This window comes from Mustela erminea, chromosome 19 (genome assembly GCF_009829155.1).
Source record: "Mustela erminea isolate mMusErm1 chromosome 19, mMusErm1.Pri, whole genome shotgun sequence".
Taxonomy (NCBI): Eukaryota; Metazoa; Chordata; class Mammalia; order Carnivora; family Mustelidae; genus Mustela; species Mustela erminea.
The window spans coordinates 1,723,392-1,736,664 of record NC_045632.1 but is presented as its reverse complement, the minus strand read 5'-3'; positions in this window follow the sequence as shown (position 1 = coordinate 1,736,664).

The following is a 13,273-nucleotide window of genomic DNA, read 5'->3' as shown; positions in this document are numbered from 1 at the left end:
CTCTCAATTCAAAGTCCAGAGAGGACAGGTCGCATTGCCTGAACCCAGAAAACATGTCTCTTTGCTTACTCAGTGGAGTATGGGAAAGTGGACATCAGATCTTTGGGGCTTCCTTCAGGAAGGATGAGCTCAGTCCCTGCCAAAATCCACACAGTGTCTATTCCTCCAAACACAGGAGAGAGTTTCAGATGCCAGGCAACTAAAAAATCCCAACAGACCTACACCATCCCATGTATTAGTTTGGTATGGATCTTTCTAGAGCTCTCAAAAATATGTTTACATAGGGCTATTGTTTTTGTTTTGTGTTTCTCTCCAATTAATAGTATGTTTTGGGATCTCTCTACATCAGTGATATACCTTGTTAATTTTTAAAAAAGATTTTGAGTGGTGCCTGTGTGGCTCAGTGGCTCTGCCTTTAGCGGAGGTCATGATCCCAGGGTCCTGGGATCGAGCCCTGCGTTGGGCTGCCTGCTCTGCGGGGAGCCTGCTTCCTCCTCTCTCTCTGCCTGCCTCTCTGCCTACTTGTGATCTCTGTCTGTCAAATAAATAAATAAGATTCTGAGAGAGAGAGAGAGTGCGAGTGTGCAGGTAGAGGGGCAGAGGGAGAGGGAAAGAGAATCTCAAGTAGACTCCCCACTGAGCTTGGAGCCCAATACACGGTTCCATCTCACGACCCTGAGATCATGACCTGAGCTGAAATTAAGAGTCAGACGCTCAACCGACTGAGCCACCCCGGCACCCCCATACCTTATGAATTTTAATGACTTTCTATTATTTTATAGTAAAAATTTACTATAGTTTATTTAATCACTGTCACCAGTTAGCATTTAACTAGTTCCTAATCCTCTGCAATTAAGAGCAATGCTTCAGGGCGCCTGGGTGGCTCAGTGGGTTAAGCCGCTGCCTTCGGCTCAGGTCATGATCTCAGGGTCCTGGGATTGAGTCCCGCATCGGGCTCTTTGCTCAGCAGGGAGCCTGCTTCCTCCTCTCTCTCTCTGCCTGCCTCTCTGCCTACTTGTAATCTCTCTCTGTCAAATAAATAAATAAATCTTTAAAAAAAAAAAAAAGAGCAATGCTTCAGCAAGTATCCTGGCACCCGTATTTTGTCCACGTGTGTGACTAGTTCTGTCGAATAGACTGTCTGAATTTGGAGTTTCTGGGTACAAAGGGCTCCTATGTGATATATTTTAGTAAATACTGTCATCTGTTTACTTTCTCTAATAGCGTTTGGATGAGACCCTTTCCCCAGTGCTGGACATAATACTTCACTTTTTATTGCCCATCTGTGTATGAACATTGGTACCTCAACTTTTATTTTTAAAAGATTTTATTTATTTATTTGGCAGAGAGAGATAGTGAGAGGGAGAGGGAGAAGCAGGCACCCCACTGAACAGGGAGCCTGATGTGGAGCTTGATCCCAGGACACCGACACCAACACCCAAGCTCAAGGCAGACACCCAATAACTGAGCCATCCAGGTACCCCTAGACCTCAGCATTTTGGGGAAAGATTTTCTTATTTATTTATTTATTTAGAGAGAACACAAGCAGGGGGAGGGGCAAAGAGAGGGGAAGAGTGGATCTCAAGTTGACTTCATGCTGAGTGCCAGCAGGCTGATATGGGGCTCAGTCGCAGGACCCTGAGATCATGACCTGAGCCAAATCCAAGAGTTGGGTGCTTAACCAACTGCGCCACCCAGGTGTCCCCCCGCAACGTTGTTTTAAATTGCATTTCTGTCATTGGTGAAGCTGTGTATCTTTTCCTAAGTTGGCCCTTTGAGGATGGTGTCCTTGAGGAATTACATATTCGTGTGTTTGCCCGTTTAAAATTATTTTCCTTTTTCCTGTTGCTTTTCAGGAGGTCTTTGTATATTAGGGGAGTTTTTGTTCATTTATTTTTTTTGAGAGAGAGAAATAGATAGCGACAGAGATTACAGGAGCTGGGAGGAGAGGGAGAAATAGGCTTTCCCCTGAGCAGTGGAGATCCCAGGACTCTGGGATCATGACCTGAGCCAAAGGCAGACGCTTAACCGACTGAGCCACCCAGGCGCTGCATTTTAGGGCATTTTAAGCCTTTGCCTGTTAAGTGTTCTCCTTGTTGATACTAGCAACCTGGGACACCAATGGGGCAGTGTTGGTGAGAGGCCACCAGATGGCAGAGCTGCCCTCAGCTAAGAAAGAGAGTTCTTCTAGGTCTTGGGAGGGATTTTCAAGGGATCTCCTTTCAGGAAGACTTGCTTTGGCTCCTTTTATCCTTTGCTTCTTACCTTTGAGAGAGTCCTGGTTAACTAAGGGGACATCAGTGGGGATGACCACTGGCATGTTCTCTGGGCCTCATCCCCGCATCCAGGGGCAGTATCTTAAGAACATGGCCTTTAGCATCAGAAAGACTTGGGTCCAAATCCCACCTCTTGCCCTCGTGAGCTGTGTGGCTGGAAAGTGACCAGGTCTCTTTGAGCCTCCATTTCTGCCTGTGTGCCATGGGGATGAAAACTTCTCACTTTGGATTAAATAGACTACTCGGCACGGGGGGCTCACACATTCATTCATTAAATATGTATTGAGCACTACTATATACCAGGCACAGTCCAAGGCTCTGGGCATACAACAGTGAATGAAACAGGTAGAAATCCCAGCCCTCAATGAGCTGACATTAGAGGGAGGCAGATAACCAGCAAACACAGGGTGCCAGAGGGTAAGTCAGATGGCAGAGTGCTCTGGAGAGAGGTAAGCCAGGGGAGTGGGAAACACAGAGAGCTGGGTGCAGATAGAGTGGTCAGGGAAGGCCTCTGAAGAGGTGAAATCTGAATAAGAACATGAATGAGGTGAGGGAGGAGGCCTTGTGGGGACCTTGGACAGAGTGTTTGGAGGGGAAAGAAGGCAAGTGCAAAGGCCCTGAGGCAAGACTGTGGCATATTTACAGTAGAGAGGCCAGTATGGCTGAGAGGAGGCAGTGGGAGGGGGAGGAGTAGGGGATGAGAGCTGTGATGGGGCCATATCATGGAGTGGTGTGGGGTTGGTGCTTACGGGCCAGTGTGGGGACTCTGGCTTTTATTCTGAGTGAGATGGGAGCCATGGGAAGTTTTGGAGTAGGGGAGGACATAGCTGACTTAGTGTTAATAAGACCCCTCTGGCTGGCTGTGTGTAGGGAACAGACTGTGGAGGGTAAGGGCAGGAGCAGGGAGCTCCATGAGGAGGCAGCTGCAGTGGTCCCAGCGGGAGATGGTGATGGTGCTGGAGACGTCATTGGGTTCTGGGGAGATCTGAAAGAGAGCCACGGGTTTGCGGGTTGCTCAGTAAAAATGAGTTTCCTTTTCCTCCTAACCAGCCCCCCTCAGGCTTCCGAAAGTTTTCACTTGCCATCTCCTGCCTAGGCCCTCAAACTGGCCCAGACACGGGGGATCAGACTTCAGAGACTTTGTGCCATCCGGGGAAATCGCTGGCTCTCTCTGGGCCTCTCTTTCCCATTGATACAGTGGGACAAGGGAACATCAAGCAGGCTTTCCTTGTATTTGCCTACTCTGGGACGACCAGCCCGAGCAAAGGGCGGGAATCCTGGACTGGGGATATAGGCAAAGATGAGGAGGTAATGGGGCATTGATGAGTTATATACTGAGCAGGACTGTGCCAACCACAGTCTGGGTCTGCTGCCAGTCCCTTGGGCATGGCCCTCATCAGGGGGACAGGAACCTGGGCCATCTCCCCTCTGGGAGACCCTGCAGTTCTCATGGGCTGTTCTCTGCAGACCGAGTTCCCTTCAGGAGGAAGTACTTCTGGGGAATTTGAGGACTCGTGACTTATACCTGGATGCTCCTGTGGCTGGGCTGAGCCCAGGATGGGGTCCCTGCTCATAGGGAGTGGCTGAGGGCCGAGGTGGGGGAGGGTGTTTCTCCCTCTGACCAGCCCTCAAGGCCTGACTGGCCCCACTTCCAACTCCCCAGAACCTACATACTTGACAAATATTCATCACGTCAGATCCGGGGGTGGGGCTGTGGGGCCAGGTGGGTTTGACTGAGGCTAGTCAAATTCTCACTTTACTTTAGCTCTGTGACCTGAGGTAAGTCACTCAACCTCTCCGATCCTCTCAATTTCCTTATTTGTGAAATAGGGCAACAATTGTATTCCCCCTTAGGGCTGTTGCGAAGGTCAAATGGACACTGTTTTGAGTGCCTGGAAAATAAATATCAGGGGCAGGGGTTAGGCCGCGATTACTGGGAATGATGAAAAGATGCGGATAGGGAATGAGGACAGAGTCCGGGGAGTGCGAATAGTCCTGGAGGGTCACGGGGTGCCAGGACAGGCAGACGCTGCTCCAGGTGCCTTCATAATACACTCCTCTGGTCCTCGAAGCCCTCCATGCAGGAGCACTGTTAAAGTTAGCCCCACTTTCCAGATGAAGAGACTGAGACCTGGAAGCAGCGTAGTATAGTCGCTGACGCTGTTGATTCATATCCAGCTCTGCTGTTCTCGTCGTAGGAGCTTCAACAAACATTCAAGCTTTCAGGGCCTCAGCCCCCTCATCCAGAAAATGGGTAGAAATAACCCCTGCCTCATAGGGTTGCTGTGAGGTTGAATGGGTTGCTATTTGTCAAGTACGCAGAACAGTCCCTGGTACACAGTAAGTGCTTAATACATGTTTAAAAGAAATTGGTTGTGGAGTGGAATAAAGTTCTCAGACACCAGTCTGAGTGGCCGTGCAGGCTGCTTCTGCAAGGGAGAGCAGCAGCAGCTGAACCCTGCACATAGCTCTTTTGTTGTGTTTTTTTGTTTTGTTTGGTTTTGTTTTAAATCAGAAAAGCAAGGACAGATGCCTCAAAGCATGTGAAAGGAGTACAAAACGATGGCAACTGTCTTGAAGCCGTTAAGCAGGCTTGTGTTCTCCCCTGCATGTAGGCACGCAGGGTGTCAGTCATGGGATAAGGGAGGAACAGGATGTTTGGGCTCACAATCGCCAGGTGCAGGAAGCGGGGACTGAGGGTTCATCGCTCCTAACCTACGCCCTGCCCCTGGGGATCACAGGATCCTGCTCCTGGCCATTGTGTTCAATAGCCCAAGAACGGGAACGGTGCTGATGTTCCAGCTGCTTCCACAGTCACCTCTTAGGGCATACAATATGTTTTCTAAGAATAATTCCACAAAACTTTACAGAGATGTGGGTAATTTGCCTAGAGTTACACAACCATGTGAGGTGGGTACTAGAATCTGAGACTGGCTCTAGAATATTCTGTTAGTCCCTTGATGTTGCCTTTCAAACACTAAGTGAAGAGCTCGGGGACCTGGAGGAGGCACCCAACCTGCTCCAGGAGGTCAGGAAACTTCCTGGAGGAGGTGATAGTCTGAATTCACTGTTGAAAGAAGAACAGGCAAGGGGAGAACTGTATCTCCCTGACTCCCAAGCTCCTACCCACCCCCCCCAAAAAAAGGAAGGAAGGAAGGAGCTCAGGAGAAAGAAAGAAGAAAAAAAAATGCACATTCCTGTAAGTCCTGGTTTATGGAGTCCAGTGGCGTGATCAGCAAAAGATGAAAAGGTGGGGGTGGGGAAGGAGACAAGGGATTGATCAGGAGGAGTCATGTATATAAATCTATTTGCACAACACTGATTGTTTTCTTAGGCCAAATTCCTGAAAGTAGAACAGTTGGGACACATTTTAATTCTTGATACATGGCATAACTACCCTTCAAAAGAATGTGTCAGTGTAGCCTGCTATGAAGTGCATACAAGAGTGTCCATTTCTGAATGTCTTTGCCCACATTGAGTATTATTGTTTTAAGATATTGTGGTGATTTTACATCATTAAAGGTTTTCACAGGGAGGATTTCCAAAGGTTTCCCTTGGAATCTTGGGGACAATGACTGAAGAAGAGAGACCTGGAGGGATGTGTAGGATGGGTGCTAGGTGGGGACAGATGGGAGGTAAGAGGAAGTAAGACCAGTTCATGGGTTCAACATAAGAACAAACTCCAAGTGACTTTCAGTTTTGAGCTGCTTCCAGTGGGGCAGAAATCCCAATTGGAAAATAAGACCCCCTGAGAAGGCCCCCATCCTCTTTCCCTTCAGGGACCAGAAACTCACTACCTCTCCTCCTGAATAACTTGTTACACTATCTGGTTCCCCACTCACTTTTCTGTTAACTGTCTGTGTTAGTTTCCTAGGGCTGTGTTGACAAGTTACTACAAACTTAGTGGCTTTGAGCAGCAGAAGCTCATTTTCTCCCAGTCCCAGAAGCAGAAGTTGAAATCAAGGTGTGGGTGGGACCTGCTGTCTCTAAAGGCTCTAGGGGAGGACAGCTCCTCGCCCCTTCCAGCTGCTAGTGCCTCGGGTGCTCCTTGGCTCATGGCTGTCACGCTGGTCTCTACCTCAGTCGTCACATGGCCTCTCCTGTGTGTCCATGTCTCTCTTCTGTCTTACAAGGATAATTGTCGCTGGGTTTAGGGCCCACCTGGATAATCCAGGATAATCTTGAGATTTGATTTAATATGTGTGAAGACCCTTTTCCAGATAGCGTCACATTCGCAGTTTGCAGGTGGGCAGATCTTTTCGGGGGGCCACCATTCGACCCACCACACCATCATCAGCTGCATCAGAAACCATGTGTTAAACACACTCGCTTTTCTCACCATTCACCAGCCATGAGGGCTTCATCTGTTTCTCCAGGTAGCCTGTGCTCCTTCCCTCCTCTGGGTCTTTGTGCATACGGTTCCCTCTGCCTGGATGTCCTTTTCCCCTGTAGATGTTGTTGCAGGTTGAGTTTTCCAGAAGCAGAGCCTGAGATGGAGTTTGGAGGTGTTACCAGTTGAATTGTGTCCCCTCACAAAAAGATACGTTGAAGTCCTAGCCCCCAGTTGCTCAGAATGTGGCCTTATTTGGAAATGGAAGATATAATTAGTTAAGATGAGGTCATACTGGAGTAAGGGAGTGGGCCTCTGATCCAACATGACCGGAGTCCTTCTAAGATGGCGGCCAAGTGAAGACAAAAGGATCGGAGCGATGTATTTGCAAGCCAAGGAAGGCCAAAGGTGGCTGGTAGGACTCAGAGGCTGGAAGAGGTGAGGAAGGATTCCCATAAGGGTTTCCAGGGGAGTGTGGCCCTGCTGACACCTTGATTTCAGACTTCTGGCCTCCAGAACTGTGAGGGGAGGCATTTCTATTTTTAAGCCACCCGGTCTGTGGTATTTTGTTATGGCAGCCCCGGGAAACTAATACAGAGGTGGGATGTTTGTCAGAAATTGATGGCTATGGAAGGAAGGTGGAGGAAGCAGGATGGGGCAGAGGGAGGAGTTGAGCAGCGATGGCTGGCCTGCATCATCCCTGTCTGAGGACCCCTGAGGCAGGGCCAGGGCTGTCTTGGTCATTGCTGGGTCTTCAGGCCCCCTACACTGGGATGGACATTGGGTAGGGGCTCAAGGGATGTGTATGAGATGAATAAATGAGTGAAAGGAGGGATAGATGGCCTGGGTCCCCTTGCAGGCTACTCATCCTTTTGTTTCCCTTCGCCAGTTCCCTCTTCCAGGAAACCTGTCCTGATCTCAGTCTCATAATTATTTAATGTCTCTTCCCCTTGATACGAGTTTATAGAGGGTGGGATCAGTTCTCTTTTTGCTAGCGCATCCCCTCCAGGAAAGGGTCAGCTGCCCCCTCTGTGTTCCCCCAGCACCTTGGGCTCCTCCATTCCGGCCCTACTCACTCTGGCTCGTACCTGTCTGGGGTTGGGTCTATCCCTCTGCACCTTGAGCCCCAGGAGGGCAGGACTGGAGATTTGTTGGTCATTAATGTGACCCAGAGCAGCACAGGATGTGACCCAGAGCAGATGCCCAGTGCTTGTTAAATAAATGATAAATGAATAATCAACATTGCCCATTGACTAAAACTTTGTATAACATTTGGTATTTGTTTGCATCATTGACTCTGCATATAAAATTGACCCTTGCACAACATGGGTTTGGGCCATACAAGTTCACTTACACACGGATTTTTTTTCCATATGGCACAGCACTATAGATGTATTTTCTCTTCCTTACAATTTTCTTCTTCTTTTTTTTTAAAAAGTAGGCTCCATGCCCAACACAGTGCTTTAACCCACAACCCTGAGATCAAGACCTGAGCCAAGCTCAAGAGTTGGACAACTAACTGACTGAGCCCCCAGGCACCCCAGTCTTTCTTATGACTTTCTTAATAACATTTTCTTTCATCTAGCTTACCTTATTATAAGAATACAGTATATTAGACACATGAAAAATGTTCATCATCACCAGCCATCAAGGAGATTCAAATGAAAACCACATTGAGATATCACCGTACACCAGTTAGAATGGCCAAAATTAGCAAGACAGGAAACAACATGTGTTGGAGGGGATGTGGAGAAAGGGGAACCCTCTTCCACTGTTGGTGGGAATGCAAGTAGGTGCAGCCACTTTGGAGAACAGTGTGGAGATTCCTCAAGAAATTAAAAATAAAGCTTCCGTATGACCCAGCAATTGCACTACTGGGTATTTACCCCAAAGATACAGATGTCGTGAAAAGAAGGGCCATCTGTACCCCAGTGTTTATAGAAGCAATGGCCACGGTTGCCAAACTGTGGAAAGAACCAAGATGCCCTTCAATGGACGAACGGATAAGGAAGATGTGGTCCATATACACTATGGAGTATTATGCCTCCATCAGAAAGGATGAATACCCAACTTTTGTAGCAACATGGACGGGACTGGAAGAGATTATGCTGAGTGAAATAAGTCAAGCAGAGAGAGTCAATTATCATATGGTTTCAGTTATTTGTGGAGCATAACAAATAACATGGAGGACAAGGGGTGTTAGAGAGGAGAAGGGAGTTGGGGGAAATTGGAAGGGGAGGTGAACCATGAGAGACTATGGACTCTGAAAAACTATCTGAGGGTTTTGAAGGGGCGGGGGGTGGGAGGTTGGGGTACCAGGTGGTGGGTATTAGAGAGGGCACGGATTGCATGGAGCACTGGGTGTGGTGCAAAAACAATGAATACTGTTATGCTGAAACTAAAAAAAAAAAAAAAAAGAATACAGTATATTATACATATTACGTACAAAATATGTGTTAGTCAACTTCTTGCTATTGGTGAGGCTTCAATCTGTAGTAGGTTATTAAGTTTTGGGGGGTCAGAAGTTACAGGTGGATTTTTTACTGTGTGTGGGGAGGGTCGATGCTCCTAACTCTCACATTGTTCAAGGGCCAACTGTATTGGAAGAAAAGCAGCACCTATGTGAGAAAACAACTCATCCAGTGTACAGACAGTGTGCGCTGGGTGATCAGAGAATCCCCTTCCCCTCCCCCCTCCCCAGGCTCCAGCCAAGGGCAGAGCCCACAGGTACATTAGTGGGCAGTCACTTTCTGCTGGATTCTGGGCTAAGGGTATCACATAGATGAGCTTATGTCATCCTCACAACACCCCTACGAGCCTGGCATTGTTGCCGGCCCAGTGTGGAAGAAAACTGAGGCCCGGGGGTACAGGTCAGTGTGGCTGAACCAGGCAGTGGCTTTGCCGGGATTCAAGTCCCCCTCTGTGTCCATCCCCCCTTCACAGAGAAGCTGGCCCACCCACCATCACAGCCTGCACCTTGGCTCCTCTGAGGTGCAGGACTCCGTTACCCTGAGCTGCCAGTCCCCCAGCAGCAAGGCCACCTTCCAATGGTGACATCGACCAGGAGCCTTGGTGGGCAGTGAGCAGCTGGAGCTGTCCCTGGGCCAGTGGGCGCTGACCATCTGCCAGGTGTCCTGGAGCAATAGGGGTCCTTACTGGTGCAAGGCCAAGAACCCCGCCATCCCCAGCCTCAGTGAGCCCCTGCCCCTCGTGTTATCTGTGAGTGCCCCCTCATACCTCTTGCCTCCTTCAGGGTCACTCCCCAAATACCCACCTTGTTGGCAGGTTGAGCTGTAGGGTGCTGGACCCAGGGTCACGTGGAGGGACCCACAGCTGTAGATGCCCATGTCTTTCTAAAGCATAAACTGGACCCCAGCCCTGTCCTCCCCAAATCCCTTCCATGGCTTCCTAGTGTCCCCGAGAAGAAGTCCAGCCTCCTCAGCCTGGGCTGACCCTCAGAGCGTTGTTTCTCACCACTCCCTGTGTCCTACTAGCAGTTTCCCTCGCACACCGTGATCTGGTTGATCCACAGACTTTTGTACATGCTGTTCCCTCTTTCTGGCAGTCCCCATCCCCTGCTGCTCTCATCCTTTGCCTGACTAACTCCTCCTCACTATTCAGGTTCCAGCTCAGGCATCCTTTTCTCTAGGAATCTCTCCCTGACCCTCCCTCAGGCTGGGTCAGGCGCTGCCACCCTTCTGAGCTCCCCCATTCCCACTCGGCCTATCCTAGATATTGCTATTAGGGATGAGTCTGTCTCCCTAACTGGGAGGTGCTGTCTCTCTAACTGGGGGGTGCTGTGAAGGCAGAGCCAGGCCTGCCTTGGTCTCTAGTGTGTCCCCAAACCTAAGACAGTGCCTGGCTCATGGCAAGTGCTCAAAAAACATTTTCTGAAAAGATGGATAAATCTATTTATCCTCAGATATACGTCTGCCTCTCTCACAGGCATCTCTCATCACAGAGATGGTGCTATGTTAATATTGGTTTATTTGTCTGCTCCACATAATCCCCATTCAACATAATTGCAAAACATTGAATATGTGCTGGGCACTGACAGAGAGAGAGCCCCTTCCCTCGAAGACTGTAAAGACAAGTGCTGAGCCTGCTGACCCAGAGAGGTGAGATGAGTTTCTTGGGATCACACAGCAAGTGAGAGCCCAAGGAAGGGACCAGGTTGAGGGGGAAGGACAGGGCCTGGCAGAGACCCCAGGTCCCTGGTTGAGGCTCTCTCTGGGAATTTATCTGGCTGCTGCAGACAGTCCAGACATACCCACAGTAACTACCACTGATGTCAGCTTCATATCTGGTTTCAACCTCACTCTCTCCTGCTCCACTGCATGCAACCCTCTGGCCCAGTACTCACTGATGATCAATGGGAATCTGGGGACCGCTGTACAGCAGCTCTTCTTGGCTACCATCCACCTGGGCACAGCTGGAGTCTATACCTGTGAGGTCATCAACCCTGCCATAGGCAATCACAGTGCTACAGACACACTGATTATCCTCCCTGGTGAGCAGGAGAGTCTGGAGGGAACTCTCTCAACTAACTGGATCTTGGGGAGCCTTGGGAGACCATTAACTTCACCCCAGGTCATTCTACAGAGATAGAAGGAATGTGGTGGGAGGGGATTCTCTCAGTCACAGAGAAAGTTAAGGACTGGAAACTGGATGAAATCCTGAATTTCATCCTTCATCTTGGGAAAATGCCGTTGATCTCTGGACCTTGAGTTTCTGCCCCTAAAGGTTTTAGCTCCACCCCAAAGGTGATTAATATCACTCCTGATCAATCAGACCCCGTTCATTTATACACTCACTTATTAAGTACTCAAAATGTTCCAAATGCTGGTCTATGCACCAGAGATACAGAGATAAGCAAAGAACAGTGTGCTCCCTGCCTTTCTGAAGCTTAAAGTCTAAAATGGGAGAGAGATGATTGACGATTTCGACAGATGACATTTAAACTGATGAGCAGGAGCTGGGTTATTGAAGAATAAATGGGAGGGAAAGAGACTGGCATGTGCAAAGGCCCAGTGGCAAGGTTAATTTTGGAGTGTTGCAGGAACAGAAAGAATGCCAGGCATAGTAAATAAGGAGAAGACATCAGGGCATGGCTAGAAGAGTTAGCAAGGAACAGATCATTCAGAGACTTTCTTCTCAGGGTAGCCAGGAGCCGAGGATGGCTCTTTCTCTTAACCAAGAGAAAGACATGGTCCAATCTTTTTCTTCCAAAGAGATCATGTTGCTGCCATGTGAGCAGAAGGTTGGATGAAGGCAGAAGGAGATTAGCAGGACAGTCAGGAAGCTGTAGCTGTCGTTACAATATTTGAGTATATTATCTTTTAAAAATTTTTGTGAGGTGATGGTGCAATTATCATTTCATTGGAAAGATGCGGAAGGGGGATTTAATTATGGTAACTCATCAACTAGTGAAGGAGTCGATTCGAACTCAGTCTGATACTAGATTCTGCATACATAGCTACTAGAGCAGCATTGTCTGATAGAAATATAACTCAAGACATACAGGATTTTAAAATTTCTAGTAGCCACAATAAAAAATAAAACATAAGAGGTGAATTAATTTAAATAATTTTATTAATCCAGTATATTTAAAGTATTTCTACATGTAATTAATAGCAAACTTATTGAGATAGGTTACCTTCTTTTTTTCTACGTTTGAGAAATCCATTGTTTATTTTATACACCTAGCACGTCTTAATTTGGATCAGCCTTGCTTCCTGTCCTCAGTAGACTTGGGGCTACTATACTGGACAGAGTGGATCTAGACTAGCTCATACTAAGGATACTGCACAGGAGGGTGTGGGTTTCCAAGCCCAGGGAGGGGAGGGTTTCAGGAAAGAGGCAAGATGTCTCCACAGAGGAGATTCAGGATTAAAGAGATCACTGAAGGGGCGCCTGGGTGGCTCAGTGGGTTAAAGCCTCTGCCTTCAGCTCAGGTCACGATCTCAGGGTCCTGGGATTGAGCCCCACATCGGGCTCTCTGCTCAGCGGGGAGCCTGCTTCCTCCTCTCTCTCTGCCTGCCTCTCTGCCTACTTGTCTGTCAAATAAATAAAATCTTTAAAAAAAAATCACTGAATATGACATTGTAGAGGAGCCTCATTATTTCACACCATTACCCCGTTACTCTGTGTCCCCAACAGAATCCAAGCCTCAGCTCAGTGTCCTGGCCAACAAGGTCGTCCCCGTGGAGAGCATGGCCTCCTTCCCCTGACATGTGTCCCTCCAAAGAGATTTGCAGCCATCAGGTGGCTCAAAGACAGTGATGTCCTTTGCCGTTGGGGGGCGGAGGGGAGCTGTCCCCAGACGACAGGATCCTGACCTTCTGGAACATTACTTGGAATGGCACTGGGCTCTACCAAAGTGAGGCCAGCCGTCCTGACACCTCCAGCCTCAGCAGCCCCCTCCCCTTAACGTGAACTGTGAGTCTCTTCTGCCTTGTGCCTGCCTTGGAGGCATCTTAGGGAGGGAATGGGGGAAGTCTAAGTTGTAATAATAGCTGCTGTTCATGTATTAACTGCCTTAATCCTCACCTACAACCTGTGAGGAATGTAGGTACTGTGATTATCCCCATTTCACAGATGAAAACGGTAGAATTTACTAGAGGTCGCAGAGGTGCTAGGTGGAAACCAAGGAATTCTGGGCTTAGCT